Here is a 16,725-nt window from a genome sequence, read left to right on the forward strand (position 1 = left end):
AGTCATTCCTACATAGTAACTAGGACATGTTTGACACTGAGCTATGTAAATGACCATTGTACTATGACATGTATAATAATTTCTTGACCAATGAGTAGTCCGTAAATGTGAAAAATACACCGATGAGGAATTGATGATATATCTACACTGTTTACAATTATGACAGGAATAAGTCCCTCTAGTGTTAATGGCTCCCAACTTGTTTCTTCCAGAATTGTCTACCTTTTTCTCCAAAATGGTTTTTAGATTAACTACACTTTTGAAAATGAAATTTGGCTTCTTACCTATTGTATTAACTAAGTCCTGATTACCTAATATTATTTTCCAATTTTCTACTATTACTTCTTTGATAAGCCACATTTCATTACATATAGGTAGCACAAAAGCACTAGTAAATTCCTTGTCATTGTAGGAACGAAGTCTTGTCAGGGGTAATCCTAACCTCAAAATAGGTCCTACTTTGGTGTCACGAAGTGCTATTACTTCCTTTTCTATTGATCTAAGCCATGATGTCTGATAACCACTGTTGAGAAAAAAACTTCTTAACATGTCAATTTCTCTATAAAAGATGTCGGTCTCAGACATTAATCTGCTTAAACAAATGTATTGACCTTTAACAACTCCCTTTTTTCATGTGATGGGGATGTATGCTGTTCTTATGTAAGTACTGATTTGCAAAAGTGGATTTTCTATAAATTCTACTAGAAAAATTCTTAACTGTATAATCATAGCTCAAATACAAATCTAAGAAATTAATACTAGTTCCAAATTCACCAATGGAAAATTTTAGAAAACTGGTAGTGCCATTTAAATAACATACAAAATCATGAAATTCTTCCAAAGTTCCTCTCCATAAGAAAAACAAATCATCTATATAACGAGTATAAAAAACAATCTTATCTATACAGACACTGTTTTCTATAAAGCTATTTTCCCAGTGGGCCATGGTCAAATTTGCATAGGCAGGAGCCACTCTTGCTCCCATGGCCACACCAGAAATTTGTCTGACAAATTATGGTTAAATTTAAAAAAATTATTGTCTAAAACAAACTCCATAAGTGTACATATAGTATTGACTTTGGTGCTGTTAAAACTTGTATGCTTGATTAAATATTGCCTTAAATAATCAATACCAATTTCATGATCAATGCTAGTATATAATGACTGAACATCCAAATTATATCTGCAGCCAAATATAAGACTGAAAACATTTCTATTTGGCTAGATTATATTTTAAATCCAGTCGTACAAAGTTCCAAGTATTATTTAAAAGATTCTTGGCATTTGCTGGAACAACTTAGGGAACTAAAACCATCAGTATCTGATTTTGTCATGGCATCTTTGGATGTTCAGTAAACTCTGCTGGGATCAATTCCCATGTATAGTTTATAGAAAACAGTGTCTATATAGATAAGATTGTTTTTTATACTCGTTATATAGATGATTTGTTTTTCTTATGGAGAGGAACTTTGGAAGAATTTCATGATTTTATCTGTTATTTAAATGGCACTACCAGTTTTCTAAAAATTTCCATTGGTGAATTTGGAACTAGTATTAATTTCTTAGATTTGTATTTGAGCTATGATTATACAGTTAAGAAATTTTCTAGTAGAATTTATAGAAAATCCACTTTTGCAAATCAGTACTTACATAAGAACAGCATACATCCCCATCACATGAAAAAGGGAGTTGTTAAAGGTCAATACATTTGTTTAAGCAGATTAACGTCTGAGACCGACATCTTTTATAGAGAAATTGACATGTTAAGAAGTTTTTTTCTCAACAGGGGTTATTAGACATCATGGCTTAGATCAATAGAAAAGGAAGTAATAGCACTTCGTGACACCAAAGTAGGACCTATTTTGAGGTTAGGATTACCCCTGACAAGACTTCGTTCCTACAATGACAAGGAATTTACTAGTGCTTTTGTGCTACCTATATGTAATGAAATGTGGCTTATCAAAGAAGTAATAGTAGAAAATTGGAAAATAATATTAGTTAATCAGGACTTAGTTAATACAATAGGTAAGAAGCCAAATTTCATTTTCAAAAGGGTAGTTAATCTAAAAACCATTTTGGAGAAAAAGGTAGACAATTCTGGAAGAAACAAGGTGGGAGCCATTAACACTAGAGGGACTTATTCCTGTCATAATTGTAAACAGTGTAGATATATCATCAATTCCTCATCGGTGTATTTTTCACATTTACGGACTACTCATTGGTCAAGAAATTATTATACATGTCATAGTACAATGGTCATTTACATAGCTCAGTGTCAAACATGTCCTAGTTACTATGTAGGAATGACTACTAGAGCTTTCAAAGTTAGAATTAATGAATATCTTTTAGCTATTAAAAAGAAAGATTTTAATAATGCATTAGCCAAACATTCTGTCAGTTGTAATGAATTCAAAACGTTCACATTTTCAATTTTAGATAGTGTGGAAAGTGATATATTTAGTGGAAATTCAAAGCTTTTACTAGAATGTAAAGAATCTCTTTGGCAGGTATATTTGGGAGCTGATAGGGCTCCTGGTCTTAATGAAGTTATAAACTTGAAATGTTTTCTAGAGATGAATTCATGAATTTATATTTATCATATGTATATATATTGTTACACATTTTAGTATTTATATATCTTCTTTGTACAAACAATGATTTATACACACATGAAATGTATATATTGTTTTATATAAGCTTTTTACTGCATATGGCTTAAACATTTAATTAGAAATCAATTATGTAAATTTGAGGTAATTGAGTGTATATTTAAGTTAAGTTGTATGGATGGTGAAGTTGTTTCTGAAGAAGTTCACTTAACATTAAATGTGAATGAAAGCGCTAAAACAACTTGTGGTGTCTCGTATTTGGCTGGTGTTTTTGAACTAATTTCGTCCATTTATTCAGTTATTTGGTTCGGAGTGTGTTCTTTGTACTTTGTTGTTAACCAAGTATGTGTGTGACTATTATTGATGTATGAAGTCCATCCAAAGTCAGAAAAGATAGTTAGAATTACAGAAAGATAATTGTCAGTATATTCTCAGTCACATATGTAATTCATATGAGCTCCAATGCTATACATAGTTATTATTTATAATTATGTTTACATTGTTTTTTATTTTTAAAATTGAGTGGACAGTCATTAATAAAATTGTGAGTATGTTAGATTAGAATCTTGGGTCACCTGTATTATAAGCATTAACTTATACCAGTTGCCGCAAGGAAAATTGGGCTGCAATTGTACTTTTTACATTCACTAGTGTGCAGAGTGCTCACTGCAACTGAGATCATGTTTGTCTCTTCCTACTTATTAGTTATACATATACATTAAAGAGTTGAGTGTTTAACCACATATGTGTGTGACATGAAAGTTCAGAAAATAAATATTTAATTGTACAACCATAATTCTACTGATACACACAGTTACACAATTAATATGTATATTATATCCTGTGTATGCTCAATGCACCTACTAAAGACAGTTACTTCTTTGAGTAATTATTTTTCTAATGTTATTTTTTACATAAAACAAATTGGAACAACAGTAATAAAACTTTTGGTTTTGGTGTATTAGAACCCAGGCTCATCTGTATAGTAGCCCTTAAGTTACACTTGCTGCCACATGAACAAATAGGCAGCAGCTGTATATTTTCACTTTCATACTATGTATGTGTGTTGATGGCCATGCATCACAGCTTAACATGTTTGCACAGTGGCAAACTGCACATGATACAATGCATCCATTTTGAAATTTTCAACTGCCTCCTTGGTGTCTGCAGGTTTTCTGAATGTGCATGTGTTGTTGACTATCAAGCAATGCCACTTAGCATGTTTGCGTGGTGGCAAACAATACCTGATACAATGTATATGTTCTGAAATTGACAAGTGTCTCCTTGGTGTCTACATGTGTTCTGGACCTGCAGGTATTGTTGACCATTGCACAATGCCGCTTAGTGGGTTTGTGCGATGGTAAGCAAAAGGTGTAAGTAATACCATAATCTATAAGTGAAGCTGCTCTGGGCAGATTGTGAATAACCCAGTAGGAAAGTCAGAATTGCTCATTGGATAGACTGACACTTACATGACACACCATCCCCTCTCCTATAGGCTGTTGTGTCAAAAATACAATACCATGAGATATGTGCAATGAAGTGAGTCCCCACATGCAAACTTTGCATAGGAGTGCATTGGTGGTTATACAAAATAGTGAAACAAAACATTGCCTTATGAGTAAGGTATATCCTGATGGTATCTTGATATCAGATTGAGACTGGAATGTATGGGTCACAGCATTACAGATTTTCCTCACAATATATAGCATGGGTGCGCTCCAATATATGTGCATAACATATGCACATACATATTACTGACAGCACATATTTGTACATAATTATCAGTCAGTGCATGCAGGTTACACAGACATAGCTGCGTGTCATCTTGAAACAGCATGCACTCATACTGGAAATCCTTAAATAAGCTCCATTGACTCAACACTCAACAAAACAGCAACTTGATATGGTGATATGCAAAAACATATGCAATGTTACTAAGTGTTATAACACACATAGAGTAGCATATACATTTAGATGCATGAAATGCAAGATGCAACCAGAGCACAGTGATACAACTCTGCCAGAAGCACTGACAAAGTGTGGTGACAGACACAGATCCAACAGCTGAACAGGCAAGATATGCACACCATCAAATTAATTGAGCACCACTACCATGCATATAAATTGTTCACAGTGTGTACTGGTAAACCAGCAATAAGACAAGGAGCTGTGGTTTATGCTGTCAGCAGTAAGTACCAAACCAGCAAATACATGTAACTTATATGTAGCACAAACACAGCTAAACTCCAAGGAGAAGTGCAGCACAGGTAACTATCAATTAGGCTGTGTCAGCAAACGTAGTCTTACCTTATGATAGACACTGTCAACGGTTTCAGCACACTAAAACATACACATCTTAATGTAATCTTGAGGCCAGCAAGTGTAATACATAGAAAAAAAGGAAAAGCCCAGATAAAATTACTTTAGTTAGTAGATCTCTCTAATGCCCTCTCCAAAGGAAGAAAAAAGATGCCTTGATAAGTTTCAAGAAGCTTATTGGGATAAGTAGCTAAATGAAGAAGTGGTCTTGTTTATTGGGTTGAACAGATAGATGGATAGGTTTTCTTGTTTAACAGCTCTACTGCCTTTTCAGCCTTATAGTGCTTTATGATGTGTACATGCATAATCCATCTATCTTAAATGCCTTTCCAACTGTATTATTCACATATCCCTAATTAAAACAGAAGGCATCATATGTTTACAGTCATTAATAAAAAAAAATAACACTTAGGTTTCCATAACTAATGCAATGGAAGCACTGTGATATTCTTGCTACTAAAATGAATAACATGGAATGATCTTGTAGAATTATAGATAACACAGAAAACTGTAGCCATCCATGTCCAACTTGCTGAAAGCATTAATGCACACTGACAATAACACATGTACACATTTAACCAATGCAGCACTCCACCATTCTTTTTAACCATACATAATCGTACCCCCTCTGAACAGAAAATTTGTAAAGTTTGTCAATTTGTATCTTAAATAATGTTTGGTCACTAGTCAAGTGACTAAGTCGTATAAACTGGCCTTTGACAACACCTCTTTTCATATGACTAGGATGTAGACTGAATTTATGAAAGTACTGGTTTACAATTGCATAGACTTTAGTTAGTTTACATTAAGCACTTTATATTAAGTAAATTAAGGGCTTAAAAATTATTATTTTTGTGTTTGTTTATATATCAGATGTATTCTAATTTAATTTAGATTGTTTTATTTAATGCATTGTATTTTTTAAATGATTAATTTGTTTAGTGACACTATTGGGGGTTTTAAGTCATATGACTTTTTGAATTTTGTATTTAAAATTGTGGTGTGATTTTGTGGACATTTCTGATGAAGTTCTGACTTTATTAAAAGGAATGAAAATGCTATGATTGGTGTCCATTTTCTCCAGCCTGTTGCCTTCCAGCAGTGTGTGTTTTTTTGGTTACTTAGTTCTTTGGTGTCAGATATTGGAGTTTTATGGTTTCTCTCTCTCTCTCACACACACACACACACACACACACACACACACACACACACACACACACACACACACACACACACACATATATATATATATATGTGTGCATAAAACCATTATAACACACATGCAGTCATGAATGAGGAAAGTAACAATTTGAAATGTCATGACCCATGGTAGTAAGTCCCGAAACATGGGGACTGAATTGCTAAAAGAACAGACTTGCATATACTAAGTCTGAAACAGACATTTCTTGGAATTTTCCCTTTTCTCTGAGGTATTACAATCTTGGAGTTGGTATTTATAAGTTTTGGGGTGTGGGGGCTTGCCTCCCATGCAAAAAACGAAGTTTAAAGTAGAAAAATGCTGTTTGAGATTTCCTTTTACCTTCTTTCCCAATATCCTATAAAACTTTTTTGGGTCATCAATGAATTGCTTATTTTGTCTTTTCCAGTATATTTATCTTCATATCTTCTAAGTTTTTCTGCCTGTGCTGAAATTTTTAGTTTATTTGTGATAGTGCATGATAGATCTTGGTCTGTTCTTGTACTGTGCAATGCTTTTATCACATCTATCTTTCTTAGTATTTTTGTTGATCTACACAGGTTGTCTGATGATTCTCTATGACTTTTTGATAACCCCAAACATTCCCAGAGGTAGTTGTCTCTAAATTCCCTATATACTTGAATATGATGTCCTCTTAGATATCTACAAGAAACAATGTACATGTTCAGATATTTTAGTCTTTCATAGTAACTTAAATTTTAACATCCATGGATGCCTTTGTTATATTTCTGTTGTACTCTTTCCAGTTGACTCATGCTTGTTTTCTTATAGGATTTCCATATTGTTATTCCATACTCAAGTTTGGGTCTAATGTAACTCTCAAACAGTGACTTCATCAATTTTGATTTCCTAGACAATATAAATCTTTTTATACAACCTATAATTCTATAACTATCAGAAAAAACTCATAGCTGAATCTACCCATATACCCAGGTCCTTAAATGAGTCTACAGTTTCAATCACTGTGTGCTCTATTAAATATTCAACTTTCAATTTATTTCTCTTGAAATCTCATATGCTTAGTTTTTGATGTATTTATCAGCATATTATTCTCCTGTGCCCAAATGGTCAAGTTAGTCAAGTTATTTTGCAGACATGCCTTATCTGTAACACGTGTAATCAGTTTACCCAATTTTAGGTTGTCTGCATACAGACTGTTGAACACCTCAGATGAAAAAGCTAGGTCTGAAAGATACAATCTAAACAAGTAAGGGCCTAGGATAGAGCCCTGTGGGACACCCTGACGATAACCAGGGATTTCACCTGTCCAGTTGCTGTATGATACTTGCTATGTTCTATTTGTAAGCCATGCAGCTATCCATCTTATCAAGATTACATCAATACCTAGTCGTACTAATTTATTAATCAGTGTTTTGTGTATGACACTGTCAAATGCTGAAGTTTAATCTATATAAATTAGATCACAGCACAATTTTTCATTTATAGCTGTTATTATATTGTTATAGAACATCATATTACAGGTAGTAATAGATCTGTTTTCAACATATGCATGCTGATATATGGTTTCAAGTCCCAACCTATCCAGTTCTGACAATAACTTATCCAGTATTACCTTCCCCATTATTTTTCCACAACATGAAAGTAGACTTAAGGGTCTATATGACTCTGGGTTGGTCCTACTCCCCTTTCCCTTAAAGATAGGTTTAATAAGCACATGTCTATATCTTGAGGAATCTCCCCATATTATTATGACCTAGTGAATAATAGATATAATGGTATTGTAAATTCCTGCTGAAATGTTCTCAGGTCATTGTTACTAGTTCCGTCTCCTCCCTTTGCTTTGTTTGGATCTAGTTTGCACAGATTTTTTTTAATAATCTAATTTGATTCCAGTATATGGGGTGACCTGGCTGTGACTAGGACAACTTATCACCCCTTTTGTGGAGCCAAACTGTTTTGCATAAGATTTTGCAAATATATCTATAATCTGTTGTGTCTGAAAATAAATTTCAGAATCTGCACAGAGTTTATCAATTTATGTGCCTTTACTCCTTCCACACTTTATGTATCTAGAAAAAGGTTTCCTATTATGCTCAATATCTTTATATAACTTTTCATCAAAATGTTTTTGATTTTGTCCAGTTTGTTTATTTCAGTTTTCAAAGTTGTAGTTTGACTTCTCTTCTGTTTCTTATATTTTGTATCTCTCACCTTAATAAGATTTTTTGTTCTTATGGAAATATACCCCCCACCCCGATGTTGTATGCCTAGATCCTGATGTTAAACATTTTTGATATTTTGCACTCAAACAATTTCTCTTTCAAAGCTTTCTACATTCCATCTGCAGCTTTTCCGCTGAACACCTCACTCCAGTTAGTTTTAAATAATAACTGTTTTCCTTCCACATAATCTGTGATTAACCTTCTGTGCATTAGTTTAGATTTCAGTTTGGCAGAATTATCTAGCAACAAATTGACTTGAAGTAACAGTAATTTCTTTAGGAACACAAACAATGTCTAGTATGTTCTGTCCCCTGGTAGATTTTTTTTTTTTACAATCTGAAGCAATTGTTGTTCCTGAATATATGTTGTGAATAATTTCATTGCTAACATTGTTCAACCAATTGTATCCCAGTCTATTTCTGGTAAATTTAAGTCTCCAGCTAATTTTATTCTTCCCTCTTGTGTTTCATGTAAGAAATGTATGAATTTCTCTAGGTCGTCTGTACTTGACTTTGGTGGCCTATACACTCCAATGATTGTTATACGTTCCAGGGTTGTCTTTATTGTCACAGTTGCACAGTCTATAGTATTGGTGTTATCATTGAACATGTAATAATCACAGGTCTCATAATTACCTTTAATCCCTATTGTAACACCTCCACATGATTTTTTGTTAGAATGTCTGTTACAGTAAAGACATTTTATACCCTGACAGAACTGGTTTCTAGTCATTGTTCTTTAACCATGTTTCACAAACAATAACAACATCAATGTTGTGGGAACGTAGCAAATTTTCCAAAAAAAAAAAAAAACTTTATTATTAATGCTCCTAGCATTAACAACCATCAGAGCTGGATCAAATGTTGCCATCTGTGAAATGTTAAATGTTCGACCTGGCAGAATCCTGCCTGGTGTTTGTCAAATATTGCAAAGTATCTGCTGCAAAATTTCTCTTCCCTGATCTTGACAAATGCATGCCATCCTGTCTGAACAAATGTGTGCCCAAAACTAGGCTTGGATGCTCTACACATTTCCATTTTTTAAAACAGGACATTTTTTTCCATGTAAGTATTTACCAAAAAAACCTTTTCATTCACAGTGACCTGACTATACTTTCTATAGGCGATTTGTGAAAAATACGTCCTAACACCAGTACAAGCTATACTATCTAAGAGAGATGTCAGTTATCTACTAAAAGTCAGAGAATCCTTGCGGATGACATAATTTGTACCAACATGAATAAAAACGGATCCATACTTCATTACATTAAGGCATTCCAGGGCTTGTCTTGTATCTTCTATTTTTGCTCCTGGCAAGCATAACACTAGTCAATGTTAATTATTCTCTCTGCAAGTATAAGTATCAGTTCCTCTAATAATGAATCTCCAATTACAAGAATATCTTTGCTGGCCAGCTCTGAAGAATTTTCAGCTTTTAATATAGTAATATCTGCTCTATCAATAGTTACGAAGGATAGATCTTTATCACAATTAGTCTTATTAATCCCACTGTTTTCACTGTGTATTAAATTCTCATCCAGCTGATATTGTAAATCCACAGCTTAAGCCATGTAGTTAACTTCTGTCTTTCTCTTCTTTTTTCTTACAGTAATGTTCTTCAGTTCTTCCACATTCAATTTTGATTTCTTCTTTTTCACCTACCCCTTGCCTTTTTTTTCTATCTTCTCTGTTGGAAAAATTATACCTTTTTCTGTAGACTGAAGCTTTTCTGATAGAAAAAATGTCATCATTCCCTGTAAGCTGAGAGTTACATAACAAAGCAGTGCCCTTTTTACTACATATTCTCTTTCCTTTACAGTCATTAATCAGTTTCTTTTTCTTCCTTGTTATTTGCTGTGAACTTCTTCCTTTCTTTCTTTTTTGTTTACTTCTAAACAAACTGGATCCTCAGATTGCTGAATACTTCCATCCAGAATTCCAATGTTGTGTGGGGCATCATCTTGTTTCGTAGAGGGTTGAATGATATTTTCAGACAATAGATGCATCATTTGCTAAATGTGTTCTATTTGTTCTGTGCCTCCCATCATTTATTTCATCAGTCCAGTCATTAATATATGAAACAACAGTTCTCCAAGCCATGATAAATTGCACAAATGCAATCATCATCAGTAATTCTAGATTTTACTTCTAACAATGGTAAGCAAATCATCCAACTTTTGACATGAAGAACACAAATCACTAGTGTTATCAGCTGTTACCTTTAAACATGCATAGCATTTATTACACTGAAGTTATTTGTGCATTAGCAAATCATTACTTGCATACTCATCTAATGAATCCATATTCAGCTTCAAATGATAAAATATTGTAAAAGAAAAAAATATTCAAAAACAGTAACCATAGAATTCAAAGAGAACTTAAATCAAATTCTATGACAAAAAAATAAATAAATTACACCAGCAATATTCAACTAAATAATAAATTAAGTACATTAAAGTTGTTACGACCATAAAAGTTCTGCAAGCCAGACAAAAGTTGTAATTCCTTTACGTCAGTATCGATCGCGATTGCACTTCTTTATAACAGTAAAGATCAATAAATCATATCTTGAAAACTATATTACCTAGACATACATCATTAGGACATTTTTGTTAATCAGATATAGGACAGGATTCACGAAGCCTCCGTGTAAGAGTTACAAGTCTTACACGGAGGCGGCAGTTAAATGGTGTGATGTCAGCATGCCATGCATATGCATGAAGGCATGCTGACTCACATCTAAGGCTAACACGGTCCATGTAAGATGGTAGGGGGCGTGTCCATAGGGCAAGCCCTGTAAACGGACACACCCCCAGAAGAGTAACAGTCCCGAAAGTAAACCCCCACGACAGAGTCCGTGTAAATGTCAATAAACACAACACAACACATGCCCCCACAGACTATTAACATAAAATGTAAAAATGAACATGTTATATATTTTTTTATAAGTTTTAAAGATGTTTGCCCGTGAGTGCGCTCGTTTGCGCGGGCGTTCCCGTCACTTAGCCACAGTTAGCAGTCAGTGGAAAACCATATAAGAACTAAATATGCAAAGTAAGCCAAGAAGCAATAGTGTAGCATTAGAGATGTCAGCTGAAGAGGAGGCAGTCATGGTTCGAGCTCCCACAACATCAATTTTTATTTTTAGTGAAATAAGCACAAAACAATTCCCTGACATATATGTACATGTATAAAATTATTTTTATGTAAAATGTAATGAAATGGGCCATGTATTATGAAGAAATGTGTGAAAAAAAAAGAACAAATGTCAGAAGTGCCCATAACGGAGCTACACTCTAACAAGCTGAGTATATCTGCCCGTAGGTGAGCAGTGGCTTAACAGCTGTAAAATGAGTGCCCGGAGGTGAGCAGTGGTTTAACAGGTGTAAAATGAGTGCCTGGGGTTGAGCAGAGTTCTAACACACTGAAACTGTGTGCCCATAGCTGAGCTGAGAGTAATATGTGTGCTAACAGCCAAATGGCGCGTAAGCCAGCGTGACCCGTTTGCGCGGAGCTGCACACCGTGCCAATGAGCTAGCCGACGGGCAACGTTGAGCAAGCTGTATCAAAACTGCCTTTACACAGACACACCTCCTAGCCTGTGTAGACAGTCATAAAATATAAAATATAAAAAACAATGGCCAGGCTCGAACTCAGGATACCATGCACCATAGTCAATGTACTGAACCATTAAGCCATGACAGTTGCTCTTAGAAATGCAGTAATAGCATATATATAGGAATGAATGGAAAGAGAAGCATGACAAAGCAGGTTTTGTGAAGCTGATACATTTCCAAAATGGCCAATCACAGATAAGTGTGGGAAAAATGGCATATATAAGCCCCATAGGCGGGAACATACAGCATAACTGATTGTGGACCTGATTTGCAGTCAGGATGGCAGGTGTAGGAGAGGGTAGTTGCTTCCAAGCACAGAGGTGGGGCATTGAGGAGTCCAAATATATGGTTTGGCTCCTCGTCCATGATCATGAGGCCCAACTCATGCAGGGCCAGGTCCTGTGGGGAGCATATAGGGCTGAGGCATGGGACCGGTTGGCACATGATCTCACCAGTGCCACAGGAATACCAAGGACTGGTGAACAGGTCCGTCAACACAATGCGGACCTGAAGAGGCGGAAGCAGGACCAACTGAACTGTTGGATCCAGGAGGCCTGGCAAATGCCCAACGCCCCACTACTGAGTAAGTTACATGTAATTATTTATGTAGAAAGTTAACCTAGCTGATATTATGGAGATGTGTATTCCAATATTACTTCATTTATATTGCAGCTGCAGGTGTCCATTTTGCAAATCGTCGGGCCTATGCCGATAGGCTTGTGCGGTTGCGCCACCAGGCAGGTTAGTAAATCTCTCCCTGTAACTGTTAAAAAATAAAAGTATGACAGCTTGCAAAAGAGTGCAGTGTAGTCACCTATTAATATAAAGTGCAAGTAACAGTGTAAGAGAGATTCTGCTAGTAGTGTGTGATTACATAAGTGTGATGCAGCCTGTAATTCAAAAATAAAAATGAAACAAGTCTAAAATAAAGATGTTCCACCTGTAATATAATAGTACATAACCTGCAGCAGGCTGAAAAGTACAGCTACACAAGCTGAGTAAAACACATGTGTGAAATATATCCCCGTTTAAATTCTGAAACATGACACAAGTGAGACTGTTGGAAAGGATTGTTATAACTAAGTAAAACATGTCAATAAAGCCTAGAATTAAGTACCATCCTGAATTGTAAAAATAAAACAAGTGAGAGAGTGTGAGAAAGAGGTATGAATCCACCAATAAAGTAGTAATAACTCCTGAATAAAGTATACTGCAGTCAGTACAGAATGAAATAAATGTGACAGGCACAACCAAACAGCAAAATGTGTGGAATAAAGTACTGAAGCTGGAATGTGTGTCCCAAAATCTGGATATGTTGCTCCCAGTTTGCAATATGCAGATAGTATGGTTGTATGAAATACCAAACATCCACAGTTGTCTAGAGCCATATAAAGCAAATGTAGCAGGATGATGTAGCTGAACAGAGCCAGATATGAATGTGTATGAATAAAAATGAAATGTATATTGATGTAGCAGTAACATTCCTATCACCAACATTCATAAGTTTACACATAGGAAACTGTAGTCAGACCTGTAGTGTGTATATATCTGCAGCTAGTAGAAATGTACAGCATATGTATAGGTATTTGAAGTTGTTAATGAAATATTTCTTCACCCTACCCTATAACCACAAATAATCCATTCCACGTGAAATGGGTATGTGTATTCTCAATTAATTCCCCTGGACAATTGTCCTGTTGGTTCATACATATTTGCATGTACGTTGATGCATGTGCCCTGTTCATACATCCAAACCTGATGGCCTGTTGCCATCACTCAACCCTGCATGTTGTTGGATCGTGTATTGTTGTGCAAATTATGCATGTGTTATGCTTGCTGTTCAACGGCTTGAATTTATGGGTGTTTGGTTAATGGGAATACTAATGCATGCTGTTACAACTAATTGTGAATGGTATTGCACATTACTAACCCAAACTGTCATTAAATAATGCAAAACATAGGACGACAGGGAAGGCGGGTTCAAGCGGACCCACCTCTCCCACCTCAGCTGGCGAGTGCACCTGGCAGTAGTGCCCAGGCCAGACCCTCCTCCGGTGAACCTGTGCCACCTGCGGGTGGAAGTGCTGCAGGTGAAGGGGCTCGTCCCCCCTCTGCAAGCGTGGCCAAAGGAGAACATCCACTCACCCTTCATAGTGTCTGGACTGTGGTGCGTAGGGAGATCCGGCACGCTGTGCTTGGGCCCCTATGCCAGCTTGAGGCATGGGTGGCACAACTCACGGGCATGCCTGCTGCCCCTCCTATACAGCCCCCAGCTCAGCCCCATCCTGGGCAGTGAAGGCACAGTGGCAACTGCCCATGGGTGGGGATCTCAGTTCCACTGTTGCCATCTGTGGGCTCATGGGCTCGAGATATCCAAACATCCGTCCCCGTCAATTGTGTAACCCCCCCCACATGTGTCATACACCACCCCTGTATGCGTCTTGTTTGCCTTGTCTGTTAACCTCCCCTACCTACCTTCCCAGCTATACCGACTTCCTGTACCTGACATACCACTCTCACCTGAAAAAAAAAGGGCACTCTGTACCCACAAAAAATTACGCCCCATACATAGCTGCCCATTTTTCACACATGTCTGCTGGACATGTAAACTGGCAATTACAATTGGCTGTACAACAAATATTATTGTTGTCCTCACACCTCTCTCAGGGGTGGAAGGTTTCAAATTTCACACCAAATTACAAACATATGCTCAACTGTTGCTGATGAAGAAATGGGGATCTATGGGCCTTTCCTACATCCCTCCTGCAAAACCCAAGCTTGTTTTCCTACTGTCCTACCCTCTTTGTGCCCCCTTTTTCAACACTTGACTATCTCCCCATTTTCTTTTCTTTAAAAGAAAATAGCGTGGGTGTGCGTCAGAGTAAGCACTTTTAAGCAGTAGTAAGCGGGAGTGCGCTTCTGTGCGCTTAGCTAAGCATGTGTGCGCGAAGCTCAGTGGCAGTGCACATGCGTAAGCTCTGTGTAAACCAGCGCTAACCTGCTTAAAACTGCTTAAATGTGCCTTAGTCACTCTGAATGACAAGGCCTGTAGTTTTCTCAGCAGCAAAATAAAATACCTCCATCAGTCTTGAACCCAGGACCTTGGAAACACTAGTCTGCATGACTTACCACTAAGCCATGACTGCTATACAAGAACATTGTGCTGAAAGAAATATATCATAGAATAGTAGGAATTAATGTAAAGGGAATATAGCAAGTCTAGTACACAAAGCATGTCATGGATATTTACTGTCAAATCTAGTGGATTTGTAAAATAGTACTGTGTGATGAGAAACAGCCATGCTAGTTGGTAGCTACTAGGTAATAATGTCACAGTAGCATCTGGCAAGCCACACACATACTCAGAGCAGGATAAACACTGCCATATTTGAATAGTTAAGAGATCAGACATAGCAACTGTGACTGAGTTACAGGGATGTCCCTGATGTGAAAACAAATGTCAACTGTGCCCCACTGACACCCTGTCAAATGTACTAACAGTAGGCAGAAAGGTGTAACTACACATGCAATGGTAACTATGAATGACTGAAAGTATGCACCACTTGCACGTCACAAATGGTGTACTAATACATATGCTCAAAATAACCCACAGTTAGAACTGCAGAATATCAGAATATTTCATTGGAGTATCCCACTGATATGTACCATTCCATGAGGCTGATAAAAGATGCACCTGAGAGCATCTGAGGCATGCTCAGCAGCATGATCAAATACCCTTGTAAGTGTCAAGGCCCATACCATGGCCAGACCACACTGCATGCAGTAACACCCTACCACAACAAACACATAGGGAATTGCTGCCCAAACAGATTTAGCAAGTATTACAAGCTGTGAATGTAAATGGAAAATAGGAAAGCCATAGCAACACATTACAGGAAAGACACCTAGCAGGCATACAAGGAGTGAATGTAAAGGCCAAATATTGAAGCCATAGCAAAAGATTGCAAGAGCCACTGCTATATACCAGTTACACCACAATCCCCACAGGAAAGCACACCCATATACACAGTATTACTAGTTGTAGGTGTCAGTTTACATACACACGGAGAAGAGGACACTGGAGGAAGGAATACTCAGCTTACAGAACAACATGCATTGCAGTGTCTACAACACAGCCTGAAATATGAGAGACATACCAACCCTTACACTCACAGAACAGTGTCCACAGCAAACCAGCATGGTCCCCACCCTGATAATCTGAAAGGGCTAAGCCTACCTAACAGACCTTTTTATAGCACTGTCCTGTAATCACAGTGAGAACTGCAATCACTACGCAACAGGCTGCATGCAATTAGTAAATGCTGGCTAACAATTGGTGCAGAGGCCATCACATGGGCATATGCAGATACCTACAAAAGCATCCTGTACTCCCAGTCCACACATGCAATACTTTCATTGCACCCTCTGGAGGTAGAGACAGAGAGAGAGAGAGAGACAGAGAGAGAGAAAGAGAAAGAAAAAAAAACAGTAACAACAAAACAAAGAGGCTGACAGCAGGCCAAGTAACTGCAAGCCTATGCAAACAGCTGCAACAAACACAGGTAATGTAAAGTACTACTATAATAGTCTACATACTGTGAACCCTCCAGATGTGTTATTGGTCTGTATCTATGTATATGAAGATGTGCATAGGGCCGGGGACATACTGCAACTGTCACTGAAGGCTCTACATACATATGTATGTGAAGGTAGCTATGTGCACATAGCAATGTAGGTTGTAGTGCAATGTACAAGTAGGTTGTACAGTAATGGATG

This window comes from Protopterus annectens, chromosome 3.part1 (assembly GCF_019279795.1).
Source record: "Protopterus annectens isolate FY-2018-M chromosome 3.part1, PAN1.0, whole genome shotgun sequence".
Classification (NCBI taxonomy): domain Eukaryota; kingdom Metazoa; phylum Chordata; order Ceratodontiformes; family Protopteridae; genus Protopterus; species Protopterus annectens.